The sequence below is a fragment of the Rousettus aegyptiacus genome, unplaced genomic scaffold (genome assembly GCF_014176215.1).
Source record: "Rousettus aegyptiacus isolate mRouAeg1 unplaced genomic scaffold, mRouAeg1.p scaffold_m13_p_17, whole genome shotgun sequence".
Classification (NCBI taxonomy): domain Eukaryota; kingdom Metazoa; phylum Chordata; class Mammalia; order Chiroptera; family Pteropodidae; genus Rousettus; species Rousettus aegyptiacus.
Genome location: NW_023416292.1, coordinates 5680398 through 5697247, shown reverse-complemented (window position 1 = coordinate 5697247; position 16850 = coordinate 5680398). Strand labels below are relative to the sequence as shown.

General features: G+C 45.4%; 1 long non-coding RNA gene across 1 annotated transcript; it reads right to left on the bottom strand.

The window, feature by feature from the left end:
- Window positions 1–1076: 1076 nt before the first annotated feature.
- On the bottom strand, window positions 1077–11010 carry LOC107513502. The gene is made up of 4 exons (XR_001597557.2): window positions 10806–11010; window positions 8172–8684; window positions 3382–3548; window positions 1077–1493 (listed from the first exon to the last, which is right to left on the bottom strand). It is a non-coding gene; the product is annotated as an uncharacterized LOC107513502 (long non-coding RNA).
- Between the last annotated feature and the right edge of the window lie 5840 nt (window positions 11011–16850).

Genomic DNA, 16850 nt, shown 5'->3' with positions numbered 1-16850 from the left:
TGACCAGGTCCACAGAATCCTTTTTTAAGCAATGGGCTTCCCTCCGTGCCCCACGTCTCTGCTTCCCACCCTAACAGGGCGTGCAGGCTCTCCTCCCGCACACACATTCAACGGAAAAGGCCAACTTGCTGGCCTGGCTTGGAGGAGGGGCAGCCACAGGCTGGAGAGAGGGAGGAAGGGGGAGGCGGGACTTGCAGGCAGAGCATTCCAAGGCCCAAGGATGGTATGGATGCTAAAATGACCCCACCGGCCCGTGTGGTGAGGTGACCACCGAGCCCCGGCTCAAGTAACCAACTTCAAACACCTGGACGTCACATCACCAAGGTTCTATTACCATGCAAGTTGGAGTTAGAGATTTCTTGAAGCTCAAGGAACCTCAAAGGTTTCCTCCAGATGATAAATTCCCCAGTCAGAGGAGTCTCTGGGGAAGGGGGCGCTGGGTCAACCACAGCAGAGCAGTAAGAATCATAGGATTTGGAATTCGACACAACTGAGGTGAAAAATAAGCTCTTTCATTTAGTAGCTGCGTGATATTAGGTGTTTCTTACTCCCTCTGAGCCAGTCTTTTAATGTGTAAAATGCGGTATTAGCTCAGGCGGTTCTGGTGAAAATTAGACTAATGAAGGTAATGTCCTTAGCACAGGCCTGGCACATAGCAGGCCCTTGAGAAATGAGAAGGTTTCTAGTACGGCGTTATTATTATCTCGCAGTACCTCCCTGCAATGTTCAGGCCACTCATGCTCCCTCATCTCCCCTGGGGAGTCTGGAGACTGGAACCCTCCGCAGCCAGCATCTGGCCATGCTGGCCTGAGAGAAGGGAAGGGACAGGACAGACCTCACCCTCCACTAGCCTTGCTGTTTGCTGACCTAAAAACCAAAACCTGGCATCGAACTGCTCCGTCTGAGCCCCGTGGGGCTCCAAAAAGTTTCTGACTAGAAGCTCTGATTAAGGGGCTGACTCTGTATTCAGGACATGCATCCTAGTTTGGGAGAAGCAGGTAGCGACTCCAAGAGCCATCTGGAAGGGGTGGCATTTCCAACTAGTGCTCCGAAAGACCAGACAATAATCAAAATAGTATGACATTAGCACAAGAATAGACAGATCAGTGGGATTAGACAGCCTGGAAACAGATCCGAACACATACATAAGAACTTAATAAATGATAATAGGAGCATCATAAAGCACTGGAGAAAGCATGAGTTATGCAAAAACTGGGATCTGGGAAAATTGGCTCCTTGAAAAGGAATCAGTTTTGATCCTCATCTCACAGTATTCACTAAAATTTCACTTAGACCAGAGAGTTAAAACCTGCAAAAACAAAGGAAAGGAAAAATGAGCCAGAACATGTCATTTTCCCGAATGGCAAGGCGGCATAATACGAAGATGCAAATGGTTCATGAATTAAGATATATGTTGAATCCAATTCCTTTCAAAGTCCCAAATGGTTTTTTTTTTTTTTCCTGAAGCTAGACAGCATGATTCTGAAATTCATCTGGAAAATAAGCAGAAATAGTAATTTTTTTAAAAAAGAATAATTGTGGAAGATTTCTTCTACCAGATAATAACATGCTACATTTAATATATAAAAATGTCATATTTTAAAATATATGAATGTTAAAAGATACAATAATTAAAAACAGTGTGATAATAAGAGAAGAACCAACTGAACAGAATAAGACAACTCAGAATAGTCTATTGTATATATAGAAAAAAATTAGCATATGATAAAGGAGGCCTCCAAACCAATAGGAAAGGAAAACATTCTTTAATAAATTATCCTGGAACAAATAGTTACCTATTTAAATCCTTATCACACAACATATAACAAAATAAATTTCAGAGAAATTAAAGAGTTAAATATAAAAAAATGGTATCATAAAATACTTACAATAAAATATAGATTGTTATTTCTAGCTCAGTGTGAAGATGGAATTTCTAAGCATAAAAAGAACTGGCGAATTTACAAAGAAAAAATACATTTGGCCCTATAAAAATTCAAACCATCTCTGTAAAAAATATCATGGAAAATAAAAATAAACAGCAAAATCAACCTGAGAAAAATGTCTGCAACAAAAGCATCAAAAAAAAGAATGTTCTTAAAATATAAAATAGTATTTTATTTCTACATAACAAAACCTACTAAACTCTAAAGAAAAATGTACAAGAAACAAGAATGGGCTCTTTGCAGAAGAAATACGAATAATGGTTTAAACATACAAAGAAATCTTGAACTTCACTAGCAATCAATATATATGTGAAAAAATACAATAGTGAAATACATTTGTTGGCCTTTCGAATTAGCAAATATTTGTAAAAGCCAATGCAGGATATTGATGGAGGTTTGGTGCGACGATGGGCCTGCTCGTACATCGCTAGCGCGATAGAAATTTGTACAATATTTCTGGAATGCAATATGTCAATTAGCCTCGAGAGTCTTTAAAATATTCATTCTCTTTGTTGCAATAATTCCACTTGGATTTTGAGCAAGTAAAAATAAAGACAAACAGATATATTTGCATCATTTATTTACAATAAGTAGAAACAAATTAAATATCCACCATGTCTTTGGATATCCATCAAGTTTTGGAAAGTTAAATGAATTACAGTATATCTGCAAGATAGAGTATTATATTATCATTTAAAATTATGCTCACAAAGAATTTTTAATGATTTGGAATTCACAATATGTCACAGTATAATCTGAATAGGGCAGTGGGATCGTGGGTGAATTTTATTTTATTTCTTACTAATTCTGTTTCCCACTTTCCCATACCCCAAATTTCTAGTGTAATGATGATCGTACTTTTTTAAAAAATTTTTTTGAGAAAAATCCTCCTGAGCTTCTCATCTTCCAGTCATTCTTGTGGTGTAGCAAAAGTACTCGCCTGCGACCTCAGCTCAGCAGACCCTCTTCTTCCAGGTCCTAACCTAAACTGTACTGGTTAATGACCTCTTCTCTTCCTCTGAGTTTGCCCAGTTGGCAACAAAGGTAGGTGGACCCTTACACTGTATGCTTTGTAGCGGGCCATGCCAACACAGAACCTGACACCCAGGAGAATACAAAGCGATTCCCCAGACTTTGGCATAGGTAGAACCTACGTGGGTTCACATCCTTCTCCCGCCAAGTACGAATGCTAGCTGATGACCTGGGGCAAGTCTCTCCACCCGAGCCAGAAAGTGTGGTCCTGGAGGGCAGGCTCTTTCTTGTCTGCTATTGTCTCTCCAAAGGGTATTCAACAAAAATTGAATGAATGAATGAAAGAATGAATGAATGAACAATATTTCTTCTGTGAAATAAGCCCATTTGACAGAGTAGCTATGAGCACCAAATGCAATAATATATATACAGTGAGGCCCATGGTCAAATGCTAACAACACACCTGGCTGAGCACAAGTGTCGCCTTCAACTCCCTGCTCTCCTACGGTGAGGTAGCTTTGCCGAAGGTATAAATGATTTAGCCTTGTCTCTTTGAGTTTTCCCAGATGATCTGGGAAACATCTTCTTCCTCTTCTTTGCCTTTTGGTTTCCTCTGAATCGATTCCACCACTGGTGAAGGGCAGTAAATTAATAATTAGCTTTCCCCCCACGACAGCAAGCCCAGCAACTAATTGGCTCGATATCTCCCTGTTGCTGTATCACTTTGGGATTTTCTGGGTGAGATATAAAAAAGCCAATTCTATTAATAAGCCATTTGGCCAAGGGAAGGAAATACACTTTTGAGGTCCTGAGGGGCCCAGGGAAGCCGCTCAGTGGCCCACGGAGCGAAAGACTTGATTACAGGAATAAGTATTCCACCTCTGTGTCTTTCTCCCTGCAAATCTGCCCTCCCAGTAGAGTCCTCTCAGTCTTGGGGGGGGGGGGGGCGAGGGGGTAGGGCGAGGAAAGCTTTGCGAAGTTTAAAAATTATAATTTAGATAAATCTGTGCATTCATTGGCCTGAGCGTGTCTCTGAAAAATAATAGTTAGCGCGGTGGAACCTGCCGCATTTCAGGGGCTTTATTGTCTCCTTATAATTAAGTCCTGCACAGAAATCCAATTACAAATGTTCTCAATCGCCCTCCAGCTAAGTGCTAACAGAAGAGGGGAGGAAGGCTCTAGGACTTAAATAACTCTGGATAAAAATTAATATCATGGCCGTGTTGGCTAATTAAAAGTGCCGCCTCTATTAGCGGGCCTTTATATTAATAAATGAGACTATTATTATCATATCCAACAACCTGGGCTCTTATCAAGTCTCCTCTGCCAGCCTTGCTCTTGAAAGCACAAGTTCATTGCCCTGGGCGTAGGCTTCTGTGGGAGCAGAGGGGATGACTCCATCCTGGCCAGCCATTTACTGACATGGGGACCTTAGCATGCACCACCTTGCACACTCCTCACACCAGCTCTGTCTCGTGTATGTTATGTTGAGCAAGCTGAGGCTCAGGTATTTAGTAACTTTCCCTAATAACATATGGGGCTGGGATTCAAACCTACAGCCTCAGGACCCTGAGTCTAGCGCTCATCGCATTATAGCTAATTTTCCTTGTTGGATGGGTCAGGTGAGTGGAGGTGTTTACTATGCACCAGTACATAGAAGGTAGAAAATTTCCCCTCAGTAGATTCAGCACATTCTTTTGTTGCCCGGTGATTCATTTACTACCCACCCTTCACCCACCCACGGTCCAGGCACTGTCTGAGGCACTGGACACATGGCTGTCCCTATTCTCAAAGATGCAAGCAGGTATTTACAATGGCAGAGCAAGCATCGAATGCTAGAGGATCACACCAGGAAACGGCCAACCCAGACCTGGTGGGTAGGGAAGATTTCTCAGGGAGGTGACATCTAAGCTAAGTTTGGAAAGATAAAGAGAAGAAACCCAGGCCACGAGGGAGTGGCCGTAAGGTATCCTCTGTGCCTGGAACATAAAATCCAAGGTGTGCTATGAGAAATGATAGGACCACAAAAAGAAGCAGGGCCAGACTAGGTCAGGTGGAGCTTTGCCGCCTATGCTCACAGCTCGGGCAGTTTACCCGAAAGGGATAAAATGTCTTTGAAGGGATTTAAATAGGGAGTGATATGAACCGAACTGTATTTTGTGCTCATCTCTCTGGCCACAGACCACCCTGGAAGCAAAGAGCTCATTATGAGTAATTCAGGAGAGACATAAGGGTGATAAGAGAAATGGAGAGAAATGGTCCCATTCAAGAGACATGCAAGAAATGCAATCAACCGAATTCATTGACTGACCGCAAGTATAGTATGAGGGAGGAGGAGTCACATCTGATCTCAGTTCTCTGGCTTGAGGCAAGTAGTGGGATTCCAAAAGATGGAAAAGAGAGGTCGAGGCTCAGCTTTGGGTGAGAGATGTTGAGTTCGATTTTGGACATGAAGGGCTTTCAGTTCCTGAAGGACACTCAAGGGCAGTTTCCTAATAAACTGCTAGATATGTGGGTCTGGACCTCAAGAGAATTAATGGCCTGGGGTTAATGCTTTGGGAATTATCAGGTAGTAGATGATGACTACAGTATGATCATAGATAAAAATCATCCAGGGAGAGCAGGTGGAGTGCCCAGACAGGTACTCAGTGGGCCTTAACACTCTGCGTTCATCATTTCAGCAAACGTTTACTATGTGTCTCCTCTAGGCGAGGGAGTCATTGATTACTACTAAGCACTTCTATCTATTAGGATATCATTTTCCTAGTGACAACATGAGTAATGTCATGTCTAATTTCTAACCTAAGTTAGATGCCCTCAACCCACACAGAAACATTGAATTTAATTTGAGTCAACAGTATCTGCTGGCAATCCAGTGAACGTGAATCAAATTCCAGTTCTATGCCAACCGTGAGTTGGCTTCTGATTTACTCCAAGACCTGAACTATCATGAGACCAGGGTGACTGAGAAAAAGTAGCCAAGTCCTCTCTCAACTCAGAGATTATTTACCCTAAGTCACCAGACCCCGATCATTCCAATGTCTAAATTCCAAAAATAATAACAAAACCCAGACCCGATCATTTCAATGTCTAAATTCCGAACATAATGATAATAATGAATGAAATATTGACTAGACTTAAAGAATGAAAGCTTTTAAGTGAGGCAGGGTGGGTGGAAGAGGGAGGAAAGAAAAATATTCAAAAAACAACATCTTGTTTTTACAAAGTAATGAGCCAACTCTTTGCCATCCATCAGCTAACAAATGCAGGAAAGTCCAGGTTGATAGGAATGCTAAGAGAATGGGGTGAAGGGCTACAATGCAAAGGATTTTTCATGATAAGGAGGTTGTTTCAGCTTTCACTGAAAATCTTTCCAGAGTTTCTGGTTAAACTTTCCTGCTTTAGTAAGTCAGCTGCTTTGCTGATCCTGCTTCTGGGTCAGATCTGGGGCAGGTGAGAGGCAAGTCTGGCCAGGGAAGAGTTCATGCGGTTGTTTCTTACACAAGATTATTAAGTATGAAGTAAGAATACAGACTCCCAAATTGTGTCTGGAGAGGTACCAAAGTCAAAAGCACATAACAAAACCCAAGACATGACCATCAACCCAAGCAGCTAGAGAAGGAGTGAAAGAGATGGAGCCAAAACAAGAGGTGAGGGGGTGGGGGGATAGAGGCAGGGAGCTGAGGAAGGGTAAGTAGGGACAGTGGCGAGTGGATGGAGTCTGCAAGGATCCCAGAGATCAGGAAGTGGTAAGGTCTGCCTATATTAGTTATCTTTGCTGTGTAACAAATCAGCCTAAAATTTAGTGGCCCAAAACAACAAAATTTACTATCTCACAGTTTCTGTGGATCAGGAATCTGAGCACATCTTAGCTGGATGTCTCTGGTTCAAAGTCTCTCCTGAGGCTGAAGTCAAGCTTGAGACCAGAGCTATGGCCTCTATAAAGGCTTGACGTGGGGGAGGAGGGCAGGAGAAGGGGTCCAGTTTTGAGCTCACTCACGTGATTGCTGGCAGGCCTCAATTCCTCATCTCATAGACCTCTCCATAAGCTGCCTAAAGGTTATCAAACATGGTGACTGGTGGTTGGAGAAAGAAAAAGAGAGACAAAGATATAAAAAGACAAAGTAAGAGAGAAGTTGAGAGAGAGCAAGCACTCAAGATGGAAGCCACAGTTTTTTATAATCTTAGAGTGACATGCCATCACTTGTGTTATATCTTATTCATTAAAGCAAATGAATAAGTCCAGCCCACACCAAAACGGAAGGGGTTACACAAGTAGATGAATACCAAGAGGCCAGGGTAGCTGGGGGCCACCTTAAAGGCTACCGACAACATCAAGGTAAGTCAGGTTTATTTAAAGGGCCTTTAAAGTCTAGACATCAATGTGTTGGATAAACTTCATTGATGGATGTGAATCTTACAGAATGTCTGGCTCATTCATTATCCACCTCGTTCAGATAGATGGTACAGACAGCTAGGATAACTATACCCTGGTTTTCAAACATTCCCCATGAGTTGACTTTTTGACCAGATCACTGAAGACATCCTACATTTGTCTCCCATCCCACTGATGCCCCCTTCTCAAAAATTCCTCTACAATTATTCTTTTGTGTGACAAATTAGTCTCCTATTTAACCTCTATTTCCTGTACTTTCTCACAATGCTACCTTGATTGATAAATCTTCTGGGAGCAGAGCTCTAGAAGATCTCTATCTAGTCAGTCATATTAGGGAAATAGGGTTAATTTTCCATGGAGGTGTATGAAAAGCTTTCAGTACCTCAGCAGAATGTCAGTCATTGGCAGGTCAACGCGAAGACAGGGTAAGACGTGTGGTCAGGGTGTCTCGACCACATTTTGTTCTGAGCCTGATCAACCGGCCTGGACAGAGTCTGACTTGGTCCTTTCAGAACATCTTGGGGAGTGGCAGATGGAGTTGGAAAGGCCAATGAAAGATGTGTACAGTGGGACCAAGGGTGTATATTTTCATACTGGGATTGGGCCTTTAGGAATGCATGCTAGAGATGCATATAGTTAAGAACAACCAGGAACCAGGCCAGGTCTATGGAGAGGAAACTGAGAAAATGAGGAAAGAAAAATGACAGAAGTAGAATATGAAGAAGGCAGAAGAAACAAGAAGAAAAAAAAAATTGCTAGATGGAAGAGCCTCCAGTGGAAACGGCAGGAAGCCACCATGGCCAGCTCTGAGCCCAGCAGCGATACCTCCCTCATGAGAAATTTACCCATGTACTTACCCAACTTTACTGAGTTTCTATTGACTTCTAGGTCCAGAGGAACAAAACAGACATCGTTGTTATTCAATCAACATTCCCTATACAGGGGAAACAGAAATGGAGCTAGCGTAATGAGGTTCACCAGGGAGAGTTCAGGTCGTTAGGGTGATGGCCAAAGTTGTTGCGGTCACCCCACCAGCACAGCAGAGGCTGTGTCCTTCTGGCCATCAGCCCAGCCTGAGGACAGTGCCCCTCCAACCTTCCTCATGCCAAACCTTAGCCCAGGCTATGGGCCACGGCCCAAGAGCCTAGTGTTCAACTCTCACACCCGCTTCTCTCTTGGTCTTTCACAGCATTGGCCATCTCTCAGGATTTGAGAAGTGATCCTTTTCCTGCCTCTTCCTCTGTCCATTCAGCGTCTTTGGGAATAGCAAGGGCCAGAGAAAAAGCCAACAGCTGCAGCTCGCACAGGCTTGGAAGAGAGCACACCCTCCAGTCTCACCAACAGGAAGAAGATGCATGTCCAGCAGGACTCTGCATGGGGGAGGTGGAGCCACATTCGACCTAAAATAGGAATACAGCAGCCCTCCTCACCTTCCTCATCTCCCGGTGGCACGGTGCTCCCTTGTGGCACTAAGGGGCTGACCCTCTGGATACACTACAGGAGGATAATTCAATATTGGGAGAAATGGTAGCTAATGAGTAGTTCCCAGGTGTGCATCTGCCTAAGTCTACTCAGAAAACCCTCGGTGTCTCTGGTTGGCGGACTCCTCCCCAGCCTCCAAAGAGGTCAGCTATCAGTTCGACCCCACTTATCTGTCCAGTCAGCATTCTGGAATGGACTGTTCAGACAACCCTCAGTCATTATTTTCTGCTCCCCACCTATTTTTATGAATAAGAGTTTGTTCCTGATGTCTGCCCTCTCCTTCCTGCTATCATTCCCTCTGCAATTAAAAGTAAAAAACTAGAGTCAGCAAAGTGACAAATTCTGGACACTCTGCAGCACACAGAAGTCAAGTGTAAGCAGAGGATGAGGCAGCTCAAGTAAGATATGAGAGGAACAGAAGGAAAGTCAGGGAGGCCTCGCAGCCCCCATGCAAGCCGTAGGATGTGCACCATGCATACACCTCCCACGGCTCATAGCTCTAGCGACGTAGCTCGACTGTGCTTCAGATGCAAGTGCTGAGCTCCATAGGGCAAGATGTGGCCCCAGCCCCATCCCTGCCAGTGGGTGACGCAGAGAGCCCCTCTCAGTAGTCCCGGTGTCCTCCACTTCTCTGACTCTTGCCCCGTCTTCTTCCGCCCAGATCTCCTTTCTAATTTTCTGGTTGGCTTGGCCAATGGCAGGTGCCGTCCCCCATGCTTTAGGCCTAGCACAACTCCATCCGTACGTGGCTGTGCTGCTCCCATCACTGCTCACCCTGCTCAGCGAGCCCCAACCCCCACCTCTCCATCAAACGAGCCTCCATGCCACCACACAGAGGCTGTGCCACGCCTTCTTCCCTGTTCTCCTAATCCCAGGGCTCCTTCCTCTCTAACCCTCACCCAGAGGCAGCAAAGGGGCAGCTTCACAGCCAAAAGGTGTGGGAGAGGGAGTGCGAGAGGGTCCGGGAGCTCGAAGCTCTGGTGCCTCCACGCCCACCGCTGCAGTCACACCCTTCCCCCCACCCCCAGCTGACAAAAGCCCTTATCGGAGCCAATGGCTCTGGTGCTGGCCCAGCCCCCTTGGAGTAACGACAGCCATGTGCCACATGTGCCCAATTCTGCAGCTGGGCTAATTACTGTGGTTCCCGAGCTTGGGGTCCAGCCCCAAACCAAACAAATTAGGACAAAAACCACAGGCTTCTTCATTCTTCTCATTTCCAGCCAGCAATTGCTGAAGGACCCCTATAATTGATAACAATGCAATAAAAGCCCACCACCTGTCCCTAAGCCTAAGGACTCGGGAGCCCAGCCAACAGCTCAGCGCACCCCTCCAAGGCCACAGCAACAGGGAGTTTAGCAATGCTGCATCTCCAAGTTCCAACATCACCCCAGAAATAACCTGGGACTGGTCGTATCCAAGGACTTGGTCCAGCCTGGAAAGATTGGAGCCGGGTGGGCTAATGGAGGGGGGACCGATGGGACAAGGACTGCCCGTTGGGGTAGGCCAGCCTCGTGAGGACTGATGCCAGCGCTGGGGCAGACTCAAGGGCGCATGGAGGGAATGGCAATAGTTAGTGACCTGGGCCCTCGAAATGCCTCGAGGATGAACGGTGCATGTGGACAGCTCAGTGACTAGGAATCACTCCCAGCAGGCCATATTCAGAAAATCAGGGAAGCAGGAGAAAGGAATCAGTTACGTCCGGCAGTCAGCAGGAAGGCCCTGGCTGTGCAGGGCCAGGAGCAGAATGAAAACGAGGATCCAGTGATGCATGAGGCCTGGGTGCTAGGGGAGGAGAGCAAAACAGTTCAGTCAAAGCTCTGCTAGCAGTGAGGGAACAGACCAGAGCAGATGCGGGGTGTCCTGACCAAAAGAAGAGGTGGCCGCAGAGGCCTGATCAGAGACAGAGAATCAGCTGTGCCCTCGTTTACTGGACCAACTCCCCACGACCAGCATGAGCCTGAATTGAGAGGCAGCAGGTGAGATCAGGCCTGGGAGTGGCGGGCACTCACCTGCCCTCACTGCGGAGCTGAGCAAAAGCCGACATCAGGTAATGTCAGGAAGCAAGGTTCAGCCACGTCCTAGAGTGAAGAACACAGAACAGCTTGGAACTGGGTCCAAAGCAAAGGTCTTTCCTTGACCAGAGGAGATGGACGCTTCCTGAGAAATCACCTAAGGAAGTTCATGGAGAACAGTGGTCCCAGAAGCAGCAGCAACATCACCTGCGAACTAGTAAAAAAACATAGATTCTCCAGCCTCACCTCAACCCCCATGTCAAAAAGTTAGCAGGTGGAGCTGACAGTTTGTGTTATTCTAAGCACAGGTGATTCTGATTTGAAAGGCTGAAAATCTTAAAGCCACAGTTCTCAGGGGAGGCATTCCTGTATTCCCTGTAGATGTTCTCAAACTCTACTCTGAGTCAGAATTGCCTGGAGGAGTTGTGAAAACACAGATACAGTCCTGATTCAGGAGGTCCAGGGTGGGGCCTGAGAGTTGGCATTTCTAATTAGTTCCAAAGCTGACCTTGCTGGTTCAAGGACCACACTTTGAAAAACACTGGTTTAAATGTCTAGAGAGAGATATAACCCCCAAGCCGAAAGTGAGCCTTTCTCAGGCTGCATCTCTGGGGGCAATCCCAGGGGCCAAGAGGAAGTACTGATTCCTACTAGGCAATGTTATGGACTGAATGTTCAAGCTCCCTTCTCCCCATTCATATATCGAAGCCCTGACCCCAGCATTACTATAATTAGAGATAGGGCCTTGTGAGAAGATGCTAAAGGTTAGACGAGGTCATAGGGGTGGGGCCCTAATCTGATGGGGCAGGTGCCCTTATAAGAAGAGGAAGAGACATCAGCACTTGGGAGTATGAAGGAGAAAATGTTTTCTCCCCCTCCTTTTCCCCTCCCCACGCCTGCACCCCTACCTCCCAGAAACCAAATCAGCCGGCACCCTGATCTTGGACTTCCAGCCTCTAGAACTGTGAGAAATAAATTTCCGTTGTCTAAGCACCCAGTCTGTGGTAGTTTGTTACAGCAGCACGAGGAGACTCAGAGACCAAACACCCTGAGCAAACGCTGAGATTTTTTTCTAAGAGAGAGTAAGGTCTCCATGTGTACCCCCTCAGCTGGCAGCACAGACGAACCCTATCAACGGCTTTCTGCTCTTTCAAACCCACCCTCACCAGAGGGGTCTAACTGACCCTCCTCCTTTACATTTGTGCCCAACAATCCTGATGAGACTGCTTTTGAAGTCCCTTTCTGATCCCTGCTCCTCTCTGGATTTCTCCACCACAGCCCCTGCCCAGCCCCATCACAGGACTTCGTTCCTGGTTCAAGGTCACACTCTGACCCTTCGAGGTGCCATCTCTCTCTCTCTGCCTCAGTCTCTTTTCACCTCTGCCCTTGGCTCTGGCCCAGAACAGCCATCCTGAAGCACAGTTAGGAGAAGCAGGAGTCAGTCGAGCAGATAAGGACCAGGCTACCCAGTGAGTCACTTCAGAAACAGCCGCCACAAGTCAGGAATGCCCGAGGAAGATTTATTGGTCACTGAACTCAGCCAGAGGGATGGGGTAAGAAGGCGGAATGCAGTCAAAGTGATCTTTATGTTGCTCCATCTCAGCAAAATAATTGTTCCACTGGAACATCATAACACGATCATTTTTTACTCCCGTGCCACTTACAAGAAAATAGAAACTCACTTTCTTCTTCATAATAAGCTGCAATTTCAATTACTCAAAAGGCTTTTTCTGAAATGGAGCCATTTTCCCAGCCCCACCCCTATCTCCAGTGATGTGCAGATACACATCCTCCAGCCTCCAAGGCTGGGGAAAGGCTCCACTAGCTCCTGAGGACACTGCCCTTTCTTCCTGATGCTCTTCTCACCTGTCACTCAGGTGACCAACTATCCCAGTTTGCCAGGAACTCAAGATGCCGAACTTTCAGTGGCAAAACCAGGTCAGAACTGGGCAAACCAGAACTGGTCACCCTACCTGCCACCAACTGGGGACAAGAAAGCAGCGTTGTGTGTTTAACAAGTATTTGTTAAGTGTCCATTATGTGCCATGCACTTTTCCAGCTTATTGAGAAACGAGCAGTGTACAAAGCAGGCAAAAGCTCGCCCTCAGGCGGCTTGCATTCCGGCAGGGGAGACAAACATACCAAATAAGTACGTTATATAACGTACTAGGAAATTATAAGTGCTGTGGAGAAAAATAAAAGAGGGATGGAAGATTTACAATGAGGGGTGAGAGGCTGTACGTTTAAAGAGGGTGGCCAGAGTAGGCCTCACTTGGAAGGGGGCGTTTGAGAAGGTCGAAGGAGGGGAGGGAGCGGGTTCTGAGGACATCTGGGGGAAGGGCATTCCAGACAGGGGCCCAGCTCAGAGGTTGGAGCTTGACTTGCATCTTCAAAGAATTCCAAGGAAGCTCATGGGCTGGAGCAAAGGGAGCAAATACTGAGGAAAGGAGAAAGAAGTGACAAATGTGGGCAGAGGGACCAAATTTTGTAGGGATGTGTGTGTGTGTGTGTGTGTGTGTGTGTGTGTGTGTGTGTACCTACACACACGTACGTAATTGTGAGACCATTTGGCTTTTTTTCTGGAACAAAATGAAAGAAGGGACACAATCCGCTTTGTGTTCTAATAGGCTTTCTCTGACTCCTGTGTTTAGAACAGAGCCGGGACAGAGGGAGGGAGCAGAGGGTGGGAGATCAGCCCGGAGCCTGGGTAATAACACAAACAAGCAATGACAGTGCCTGAGACCAAGACGGCGGTGGTGGAGGTGGTAGAAAGAAGCTGGATTCCAGATATATCTTGAATGTGGAGCTGACAGATTTTCTTGAGTGCATCTGGGTACTAAGTGCGAGAGAAAAAGAAGAATCAGTACGACTTCCAGTATCTGAACACACAGGGGCCATGGCTAGATCTTAGAATAAATAATATAAATTTCAAAGACCCATTCTATCCTAAAGGACACACACTTGAAATACTGCTGGATTTAAGTTAGAGACCCAGATGCACTTCCAAATAGGATCATTAAGACACTGGAGTATGGATTTTTTTTAAGGTAATTAATTAATTAATTTATTGATTAATTATTTTATGATGACATTGGTTAATGAAATCCAATAAGTTTCAGCTGTACCCTTTAACAGTAATGTGTGTATATATTTACACTGTGTTCACCTCCCATAGTTAGATTTCTTTCTGTCACCACATATTTGACCCCCTTTACCCCGTCTACCTCCCTGCTTCCCTCCCTGGTAACCACTAGTCCATTGTCCATGTCCATGAGTCTCTGTTTGTTTGTCCTGCTCATTTGTTGCTTTTAGGTTTATATTCCACATATGATTTTCAACTTTTTCTGTCTGGCATATTTCGCTTAGCATGATTGTCTCGAGATCCATCCACATTGCTGCTAATGGCAGTATTTCATCTCTTATGGCTGAGTGACATTCCATTGTATATATGTACCACAGCTTTTTTAACCAATCATCTATCATAGGACACTTCGGTTGCTTCCATGTCCTGGCCACTGTGAATAATGCTGTTATGAACATCAGTGTGCAAACATCTTTTCAAATATGAGTTTTCAAGTCTTTGGTGTAAATACCCAGTAGAGGGATTGCTGGATCTTATGGTAGATTGATTCCTAGTTTTTTGAGGAATTTCATACTGTTTCCATAGAGGAATGGCCAACAAATATATGAAAAGATGCTCAACATCACTAGCTATTAGTGATGCCAATGCAAATCAGAACCACAATGAGATACCATCTCATACCTGTTAGAACAACTATAATCAATAGGACAAGTAATAACAAATGTTGGAGAGGAAGCAGAGAAAAAGGAACCATCATATACTGCTGGTGGGACTGCAAATTGGTACAGTCACTATGTGGTATGGTTTTAACTGCAGACTAGCTTTGCATCCATCCATGGGCCTGGGGCCAGACAGCCGGGTCATCCAAGCACAGCTCTCTAGCCGCCGACTCAGTGTCGTTCCGTGATTAAGAAGTTGGACCTGCACTGAAACTCTTTTTGATCCAGGCTCAGTTTTCTCATCCAGTGATGGTTGCGAGAATTAAATAAGATCTTGGTCATAAACACTTTGTGCAGGGCCCAGACCTTGGAAAGAACTTCATTCCTGGTGGAGATGTTGAACACATTCTGAGCGTGCGGCGTTGACATTCTGACCGGCACCAACAGAGGGCTCCACCGGCAGAAGACGACAGAGCTGCCCTGACCTGGAGCTCTCTTACCTGCCTTGGAACCACTAACCTGGCTAAAAACTAAACTAAACTACAAGCTTCGCACAGATAATAGGTTTGGGTTTATGTTTGTCCTCTCTCCTCTTTCTCCTCACCCTTATTTCCCATATTTCACAATTCTCTTGGATTCTCTTCCTCATTGCAGAGACCCGCTACTGTGCAAAATGGACCATCTATTTTGGGGTTTCTTCTGCTCCAAACAGCCCCAAAGCCCTGGCATGAGAGGGAAATAATGTTCACTGTCTCCACCATCCGTCAGTTCTGAACTCCTCCCCAGAGCCCTGCAGGATCCCCGGACACCGGCTGACTCTCAGCAACCGGGCATGGGGCGGGCGGAGACAAGAAAAGATAAGGTTTGTCCAATTTGTTCTGGTCCCTGGAAATTCTGCTTCTTATCTCCGCTCCCATAGCTTCATCACATCACCAAAATTACCTCGATAATATATTTTTTTAATTTAAGAAATCATTTTCACTTCAAGAAAGGGAACGCTGCAGCCAGATAAGAAACTCCATCTGTCTCCAAGAGAAAGGGTCGTTGATTTGGGTGTCACGAATCCTGTAACGTCTTAAATTAAGGTGCCACTTCTGAATGCTTTCTTCGTATTTATAAAATGATTACTCTACAGAGGTGCATTTAATATTGTTAAAATAATGATCGTGCATGTTTAATACATCAATTTAAGTTATTATCGCTCATGCTATAAAATGCAGGATAATTTCATAAATAATTATAAAGCATTTACAAATGGTGCCTTAATGCAAAGCATTCTTGCTAATCCTTTATCTTTCACAAACACAGAAATAACAATTAGATTCTTGGAATGAAAAAAGGAGGTTATGTTCTAGAATGTGTCACCTCCTTACTGAATGCAAATAAGGAGGCGAGGAAAAAAATAAAAGATCTGAGTAGAAGCAGCGCACTTTCCTCCTTCTTGACAGGTGGACGATGTCTGTCCATGGCATCATTATTCTAAGGACCAGGCCCTTTCTCTGCAGGGACTGGGCCAGGGAGAGGTGTGGGTATTGTGCCTCGGGGTAGGGGGATTCTCTGAACCACCGTGAAGAGAAGTAATTCTGCCTCCTGCTAATTTCTTTTGGCAAATGAAGAAGCTGCAGCACAGAGGCCTGACCACAGGGTAGGATAAGAGGCACTTTTCCCCACCGACCCCATTCCTGCACCCACATATACACAGGAGAATGGACAGGATAACCCTAGATTCCTGGAGGTTTGATCCAGATCTTCCACCTTTCCAGCGGACAAATCGAGTCACTTCAGTTTTCATCCTTCCATCCACACGTCAATAACACACACTTAGGGAGGCAGGAGAGGTCCCCAAAGAGCTTACGCTCTAGAAGGGGTATGTGAACATCTACATTTGAAACTACTCAGTAACACAGTATAGAACTGAGGTTAAATTAGCTGCATTGAAATTGGATTGACGTAAAGTTAATCCAGGAAGCCTTTTTGGAAGAGGTGAGATGGAGCCAGGTCACAGATGGATGGACTCAAATAAATCAAAGACAGGCTAAAGATGCTGAAATATAAACAATGCACAGTCCATTTCCTGTGTGCATGCCATAAGAATCAGCATTTAAAGCAACACCTGATTCAAACCAAGACATCAGGAGCCAGGCTTGGTCAATCCTAGGAGATATTTTGGGATAATGCCCTTCGAATGAGTCTGTCTGTCTTGCAAAGGCTGGATGGTGTCAGAGATGACTTTGAATAAAAGAGAAAGGAGGTCCTAACCAGCCTGTGGGTCACCCTGCAGCCAATCCAAAACCCAGTTCT